Below are 9,648 nucleotides of genomic sequence, written 5' to 3'. Positions count from 1 at the left end.
TGTGCTAACTTTGTGGTTGCAGGCTCCAACTATTATGGCATATTTTTATTGTGTGTGATTGGACCCTTGGACATGTCAAGGGCATTTAATTGTGTGTGCATGATTGTATGTAATTAAATACAGCAGGAGTTGTATTAGTTATTAGGTTTTTACATTTTTGTTCAATCTAGAATACATGTACATTCCTTTATGGAATATAGGATCGATGTATGTAAAATTCTATATTTGTCGCGGATCGGATGCTTACGAGGCGTGGTACTTTTGGAGCACCAGATGCGCAGCGGAATAAGAAGCAAGATTGATACGACAACTCGACCTGATGGCGGTGGCTAAAGATGGCAGCAGCTAGGGTTGAAGCACACGGAGGAAAGTGAGGGAAGAAGCCATAATAGTTGGAAAATTAATTTCCATATTTATTGCTTTATATACTGTGATGTGTGTGTGCATGTGATGAATGCTAGATTAGGTTAAAATTCCTCACCTTAAATAACTAAGTGGGAGAAGGATTAGAATATTAATCCCACGGTCTCCATTACTGGTTTGTAAGTGATGCAACAAGCTTGCGTATTGGCTCTGAGTGCCTTCCTCCACAACGGATGAGTTTGTTTGCAGATCACTAGATCAAATTTCCTTAATGGATGGTTATAGGAAGTTATTTAGGATGTGTGTGATCTTCTCCAACTGAAGGGGCACAATTCTATTTAATGGACTTAGTATCAAGTAATGGTATACACTTAGACACATTTAATAGTATCCTCCCCAACGGAGTCACTACTATCACTTGTGTGACCAAAGGGAAACCAACTATTGATTTGTCATAAAACTCGAGTGGCAAGATAATAAAATTAATAAACCCCTCTTACGAATGTGTGAATTTGTATACGTCCACACTAACGTGGCATACAAGATTCATGGTGTTTAAGGTAATTTTATTTGTCAAAAAGTTATATTGACAAGATAGTCAATGGGTAAAACCCTCCTCTTACAAATGTTGATTTTGTATACGTCCACACTAACGTGGCATGCAAAACTCACGGTGTTTTGAGGTGTTGGTAAATTTAAATAGTATTGTTTGAGGAATCAATATTATTTTAAATTTAGAGTCTTGACCAAATATTTGATCAAAGACAAACCAACTATTAATTTTATTTGTCATAGGTTGACAAGATAATAAAATTAATGGATGAAATTTTTATTTTTAGAATTTGTATACGTCCACACTAACGTGGCATACAAAATTCACGGGGATTTTGAGATGTTGGTCTGGACCAAATATTTTTGTGATTCTTAGGATTTCAAATGTTAGTCAATCCCCTAGTAGTTATACTATAAAATAGACTTAGTAGTCTCAATTGTAATGATTGGAAAACTTGGACATTAAGATAGACTGTCCTCTCAGAACTGAGAACAATAATGGTGTATTTATTAGTTGTTGAAACATATTTAGTGGTGTTATCTACCGGTACCTGGTGCGTAGATACAGGAACCACTGATTATGTCTGTAATTCATTGCAGGGGTTCCAGAAAATCCGACAACTATATAAATCATCGTCCACATGGGCATTGCTGTAAAAGTAGCAGCTGTTGCACTGGGAGATGTTTATCCTTTGATAGGAATAAAACATGGATTTTTAAGAAATTGCTTTTAAGTAACAAGTTTAGAAAGAAATTTATTTCAGTTTCTAAACTATTTAAAGAATAAATATTGTGTCTATTTTGATAACAAAGTTGTTATCAAGAAAATAAAAAAGATATCTATTCTGGTACGTTGGATGGTAATTTATAAATCCAATAACTCCCACAATGCAATAAATGGAAATTAATGACACATCTTCTAACTTTAAGAGAAAGCAACCTTCGGTAATGAACCAATCATATTTTGGCATCTAAGGCTAGGTTATATTAACTTGAGTAGGATTCAAATGATAATAACCAATGAACTCTTGGGTTCATTGGTAGTGGAAATCTATCCAACCTGCGAGTCTTACTTGGAAAGAAAAATAACCAAGAAGCTTTTAAGTCTAAGGGGTATGAAGCCAAAAATATGTTTGAATTGGTTCATTTTGATTTGTGTGATCCTATGACTATCCAGACAAGAGGTAATATTGAATATTTCATCTATTTTATAGACAATTATTCAAGATACAAATACATTTACTTGATGTACCGTAAGACTAAGTGCTTTGATTAGTTCAAAGAGTACAAGGCTGATGCGAAAAAACATTAAAGTATAAGTATCAAGTCACTATGGTAAGATCGTAGTGGCAAGTACCTCTTGGGATAATTTAGGAGTCACTTATCAAAAGTAGGGATTCAATCCCAACTAACTGCACCTGGTACACCCCAACAGAATGGTGTAGTAGAAAGAAGGTATAGAACTCTTATAGAATAATTAGATAGATGATGAGTTATTCAGAAAATTACCAAATTCGTTTTAAGGATATACTCTGAAAACGAAAGTGAACATAGTACCTTCCAAGTCAGAACTCTCTACTCATATAGAATTGTTGAATAGGTGTAAACCTATTTTGAAACATATTCGGATATTCCAGCACATATGTTAAAGAGAGACAATGATAAATTGGATAGGAGTTCACTTGTTTATGGGTTATCCTAGATAAACGAAAGTAGGTTTATAGTCTTAAAAATCAAAAGGTCATTGTTAGCATCAATGACCAATTTTTAGAAAAGGACTATGTAATAAACCACAAGCCCAAAAGTAAATTTGTTCTTAAAGAAATAAATAAAGGACATGTCTAAACTAGTACCAAACTGTACAAGATGAAATATCACAAGAAATTGCAACACGTATCATAAATAATACACAATTACAGACAGTGCCTCATCATAGTGGGAGGGTTTTCAAGCAACCTAAAAGATTCATGTTTTGGGAGAGTCTTTGGACTTGATCCCAAATGAACATTGTTGGATCGAGACGCGCTAGAGGGGGGGGGGGGTGAATAGCGCTCGTGGCTAAAATCGTTCTATTATCGGAATCGTAAAAACTATCGGAGAAGTAACGCAGCGGAAAGTAAACAAACACACAGAAAGACAAGAGAATTTACTTCGTTCGGAGCCTGTGACGACTCCTACTCGAAGGCCCGCGATCCTTGATCACTTCCGGTGGGAAACAACTATAAGCTCGATAAAATGATTACAAGATGAAGTACAAGTAACTGGAAAAACTAGTTATACCGACGACAACAGTAGAATATTGAAGCTTCGGGTCGTCGGAGACTTGTTGCAGCACTTCCGGGCGTCTTTCGGAGCAGCACGTTGAAGAGAGAAGACTTGGAATTCGTTGTTCCGGTGCTGCTGCTCGAGACCCCTTATAAAGGGTGTTCAAGGCGCCTTGAAGCCCTTCAAGGCGCCTTAAACAGGCCGAGTCACCCGCGGAGATCAGCACAGACTTGGTCGAACTTCATCCAGTTCAAGGCGCCTTCAGCCTACCCAAGGCGCCTTCCTACCCAAGGCGCCTTCAACCTTCGACCCAAGGCGCCTTGAACTCCATTCAAGGCGCCTCCAGTCTGCTGCGCTGGCCTTTTCCTGGCTCGCACCCGAGGCGCCTCCAAGCTCCATGGAGGCGCCTCGGACACTGTTCATCCGAGTTGTAACTTGCTCCTTTGTTCCTGCAAAATGTGTTAGTCCCAAACACATACCCTGCAAAACAAAGTTAGCACAGAAACATAATGAATGATAATAAAGGTTTTGACAGCATTCGAACTGTCCGGGTCTGACTTCAGGTTTCCAACCGGAAACCCTAGGTCGACCCGACGCCTATTGTTCCCTCTACGGGGAACGCGTCCTCACCTACTCCACTCAGGAGATTTACCTGTTGCCAGTCCAGTCCTCCAGACCGACTGGACTTTCCGCCTAGGGTTACCACCCCCTAGGACCTAGGGTTACCGCCCCCTAGGGTTTTTCTCCACCTAGGGTTACCGCCCCCTAGGACCTAAGGTTGCCGCCCCTTAGGGTTTTCCTCCACCTAGGGTTACCGCCCCCTAGGACCTAAGGTTACCCCCCCTTAGGATTTTCCTTCACCTAGGGTTACCACCCCCTAGGACCTAAGGTTACCCCCCCTTAGGATTTTCCTTCACCTAGGGTTACCACCCCCTAGGACCTAAGGTTACCCCCCCCCCTTAGGATTTTCCTTCACCTAGGGTTACCACCCCCTAGGATTTTCCCTTGCCTAACCGCAGTTAGGACTTTCCTGAAACCTTATTTAACCACGTTAGATAACAAGGAGTCTTAACTTTGAATCCCTTTGCCATTATCAAAACTGAGGTTCGATCGTCGGATGCTTACTGCACCAACAAACATGAGCCTGATCCCGGACATATGATGAAGCACTCCAAGATAAAGATACAGTATCTTGGTAAAGAGCAATGAATACAGAATTAGAATATATGTATTCTAATAAAATCTGGAAGCTTGTAGAACCACCAGATGGTGTAAAAGCCATTGGGTGAAAATAGGTTTACAATAGGAAAAGAGGGATAGATAGGAAGGTGGAAACCTTCAAAGCAAGGCTTGTTGAAAAAGGAAACTTTTTCGCCGGTAGCCATGCTTAAGTCTATCGAGATTCTTTTATCTATTTGGTAAGTGGATGTCAAGACAGCTTTCCTCAATGGAAGTCTTGAAGAAAACATCCATATATAGCAACCAGAAGGGTTCATTGCAAAGAGCAAAGAGTATCTTATGTGTAAGCTCAATCAGTCTATGGACTGAAGTAAAGCTTCTAGGTCTTGGAACATTCGGTTTAATAAAGTAATCCAGACCTATGGATTTATTTAATAACCGAATGAGTCTTGTGTATACAAGAAGTGTGATGGAAATGTGGTGGTATTTCTTGTACTATACGTAGATAACATTTTTATAGTTGGAAACAATATCAAAGTGTTGTCAGAAGTAAGGGTATGGTTGTCCAAACAATTCAATATGAAGAACTTAGGAGAATGTGCACACATTCTTGGGATTAAAGACATAAGGGATCGCAAGAAAAGAATGTTGTGCTTATCCCGAGCTTCATACAATCCTTGCTCGTTTAGCATGTAGAACTCCAAGAAAGGTTTCTTACCTTTTAGGCATGGAGTAACTTTATCTAACGAGATGTCTCCGAAGACATCAAAGGAGATAAAGGACATGAAGGCAGTTCCTTATGCTTCTGCTGTAGAAAGCCTAAATATATGCAATGCTGTGTACGAGACTGGATATCTATTTTGCCGTGGACATGGTTAGCAGATATCTAAGTAACCCTGGATGAGGACATTGGACTGCGGTAAAGCATATATTAAAGTACCTTAGAGGTACTAGAGATTATATGCTAGCTTACAAGGCAGATAATTTGGTCCCTGTGGGTTGCACGGATTTTGACATCCAATCAGATAGGGACAATAGTAAGTCGACCTCGGGGTTTTTGTGTTTACTTTAGGAGGTAAAGTCATAACTATGGAGGAGTGTTAAGCATAGGTGCTTTTCAGACTCCACTATGGAAGTTGAGTATGTGGCAGCCTCAGAGGCAGCCATAGAAGCTGAATGACTCAGTAACCTCAAGATGGACTTAGATATGATTTCTGATTTATCCAAAGATTATTACAATTTATTGTAATAATATTGGTGCAGTAACAAACTCGAAGAAACCATGAGTCCATAAGGTAAGTAAACATAATAGAGCGCAAGTACCACCCAATACGAGAAATTGTATAAACGAGGAGAAGTTGTTGCCGCCTAAATTGCATCAGGTGATGACCTATAGATCCTTTCACTAAGGTCCTTAAGGTAAAAGCTTTTGATGGGCATGTTGAAGGGTTGGGAATCAGATGTATGGTAGCATTTATGGTAGCATAGTCTTTTAGTATAAGTGAGAGATTGTTGGAGTGTATACTAAAAGCCTAGCTTTTGTATAAACATTTATAAGAATCACATTGATCAAGTGTCTACATTTATATATATCAAATGTAGATGTTCAATTAATTTATATTGTAGATAACATAGTACATGGTGTCACACACAGAAGATTGTGTTATCGGTTCTTTATAAATTAAAAACAGTAGCTCATGACCAAGATGGAAAGGAACAAACCATTGGAAGGTCATAGTGTAATTAGGTATTAGTTTATCTTAACTATATAATTACACTAGTACACGTAGAGTGTATTGAGCAGGACCATTTAGAGGTCGTGTCTTTTATACTGACTTTATAAAGGAATAAAGAACTCAGTTATTATGGAAGTGTGTGCTCTTAATCCTAATATAATAACAAGCACATATATTTGATATTCATTTCTTTAATTTATCAATGGGTGAGATTTAGTTCGATAAATCAATAAGCCCGATAAGTTGGGAAATGATATCACTTATAGTGTGTGTTGTTGATTATAGAAGGAAACTGTGTCCTAGTGATCTAGGTTGATAATATCCCCAAGAGGAGCTCATAAGGATTGTCATGTTAAACCCTACAGGTGGACTTAGTCCGACATGACGATAAGGTTGAGTGGTACTACTCTTGGACTAATATATTAATTAAATGAGTTGTTAGTAACTCACTTAATTAGTGGGCATTCGACATCTTAAACACAGGGAGACTAACACACTCATAATAAGAAGGAGCCCAAAATGTAATTTGGGATTGGTGCGGTAGTTCAATAATAGTTCTTTAGTGGAATGAATTATTATTAATGAAATTAAGTTATGTGTTCGGGGCGAACACGGGATGCTTAATTTCTTCGGAAGACCAAAACCAATTCCTCCTCTCGGCCCCTATCGTAGCCTCTTGTATATAGAGATTTATACCCACCACATACCCACCTTCGTACCCAACCAATAGGGGCCGGCCAAGCCAAGCTTGAAGCTCAAGCTTAGGGCCAGCCAAGCCTAAAGGTTGAGCCTTAAGGTGGTCGGCCAATAGCTTGGAGCCCAAGCTTAGGTGGCTGGCCACATCATATTAAAAAGGATTTTATTTATAAATTTTTCTTATGTGGATTCCATGGTTTTAAAAGAGAGTTTAAAATTTAAATCTTTCCTTTTATAGCTTTCTACAAAAGATTAAAAAAAGATTTGAAATCTTTCCTTATTTGTAGATTGAATGGTAGATTTTAATTTTGAGAAAACTTTCCTTTTTTAACCATGTTCATGATTTAAAAGAGAGTTTAAAAATTAAATATTCTCTTTTATTAATTTCTACAAAAGATTAAGAAAAGATTTGATATCTTTCCTTATTTGTAGATTGAAAAGAGATTTTAATTTTTAGAGATAACTTTCCTTTTGAAAATTATCCACATGTTTAGAAGAAGGATTTTAATTTATAAAATTTCCTTTTTACTAACCAATCATGAAGGGATAAAAATTATTGGAGAAATTTTTATAAATTTCTAGAATAAAATTATGAAGTTTTAATTCTTGTGTGAATTAAACTTTCCTTGTTTTGGAATTAGAAGTGGCCGACCATGATATTTATGAGGAGGAAATTATTTTTTAATTAAATAAATTTTCCTTTTCATGGTAAAAGAATTAAGAAAGTTTTTATTTAAAATTCCTTATTTGCCAAAACCAAGGATTATAAAAGAGATGGTAGAGGTGCCTTCATGGGTGAACAACTCTATTATCCTTCTCCTCTCTTTTCCTCCTTGGTGGTCGGCCCTAGCTTCTTCCTCTTCTCTTCTTCTTATGGCCGGCAGCAACCTCTCTTGGAGCTCTTGATGGTGGCCGGTTCTAGCTAGGAGAAGAAGGAGAGAAAGGAGGTTTTGTTTCTTGCATCCCTTGGAGTTTGGTGGTGGTGGCCGGACCTCTACTTCTCTTGGAGAATTGTGGTGGCCGAAACCTAGAAGGAAGAAGAAGGTGCTTGGTGGTTCTCGTCTCGGAAGATCGTTGCCCACACAACGTCCGAGGTTAGAAGAGGAATACGGTAGAAGATCAAGAGGTTATTTTTACTTACAAAGAAAGGTATAACTAGTAATTGTTTTCCGCATCATACTAGTTTTCTTTGTATAGTTATTTTTGGAAATACCAAACACAAGAGGCATAAGATTCTAGAGTTTTTGAATTTATTTTCGAGTTTGTGTTTTTTTTTACTTTTTCGAATTTGTGATTCAATTGTTCTTTTTGGTTAACCTAGAGTTATTTTAGGAAATAAATATTAGCTTTCCTTAAAAGGCTTTGCCTAGGCGGTGGTGGTTGCTCCCATATCCAAGAAGGTCATGTGTCTCGCCATGCAGTCCTGGAAGCCGATTTTGGAAATTAATATTTATGAAATTAATAACTTAGGTAGATTTGAATCAATAGTGTTAAGTTCCACTTGCAATTCAAATCTAAACCATTAAGAACAGATAAGTTAAATTTGGAATCAATGATGTTAAGTTCCGTCTGTGATTCCTAATTTAACTTCTAAAGAACACAATAGGTTATTTAAGGAAAGGTTCGACACTTGTACAAAATTTTTGTACAGTGGAGCCGGTACGGTTTTCCTAGGACTAACCAATAATGGGTGTCCCCTCTGACATGTTGGCTGTCATTAATTTTCTCATTGCCTCTTGCCTAGCAGCCCAATTCTGGTGTCCGAAGAGTTCTTTGAGATTGTTCATCATATTATAAGCTGTTGGTAAGTCCTAATGCTGATGTTGCAACACATTTGACATTGAAGCTAAAATGTAACACCGCGCCATCTCATCTGCTTTTACCCATTTTTTATGATACTCAATCTCCTCTTCACTAGAATCGCTATTAGGTGCATCAGGGCAGGTCTCTAACAATACAAACTTATAGCCTTCAGCAGTTAGGACAATGTCCAGGTTTCTTTTCCAATCTATGTAGTTGGGACCAGTAAGTTTGTTCTCTTTTAGTATAATAGCCAGTGGGTTGAAAGTCATCCTAAGAATCACAAAATAAGTTTTGGTCAAGACTCCAAATTTAAAATAATATTGATTCCTCAAATAATACTATTTAAATTTACCAACACCTCAAAACACCGTGAATTTTGCATGTCATGTTAGTGTGGACGTATACAAAATCAAACATTTGTAAGAGGAGATTTTACCCATTAATTTTATTATCTTGTCATCCCAACTTTATGACAAATAAAATTAATAGTTGGTATTCCTTTGGTCACACAAATAATAGCAGTGACTCCGTTGGGAAGGATACTATTAAATGTGCCTAAGCGTATACCATTACTTGATACTTAGTCCATTAAATATAATTATGTCCTTCAGTTGGAGAAGATCACACACATCCTAAATAATTTCCTATAACCATCCATAAAGGAAGTTTGATCTAGTGATCCGCAAACAAACTCATCCGTTGTGGAGGGAGGCACTCAGAGCCAACACGCAAGTTTGTTGCGTCACTTACAAACCAGTAATGGAGATCATGGAATTTATTTACTAATCCCTCTCCCACTTAGTTATTTAAGGTGAGGAATTTTAACCATGCAAGCACACATCACATGCACACACACACATCATAGTAAATAAAAGCAATAAATATAGAAATTAATTTTCCAACTATTATGGCTTTTTCCATCACTGTCCTCCGTGTGCTGCCAACCCTAGCTGCTGTCATCTTTAGCCACCGCAATCGCGTCAAATCACCGCATCCATCTTGCTTCCTTTTTCGCTGCGTCTCTGGTCCTCACAAAGTACCACGCCTTGCAAGG

The sequence above is a fragment of the Zingiber officinale genome, chromosome 6B (genome assembly GCF_018446385.1).
Source record: "Zingiber officinale cultivar Zhangliang chromosome 6B, Zo_v1.1, whole genome shotgun sequence".
Taxonomy (NCBI): Eukaryota; Viridiplantae; Streptophyta; class Magnoliopsida; order Zingiberales; family Zingiberaceae; genus Zingiber; species Zingiber officinale.
This window is presented reverse-complemented; position numbering follows the sequence as displayed.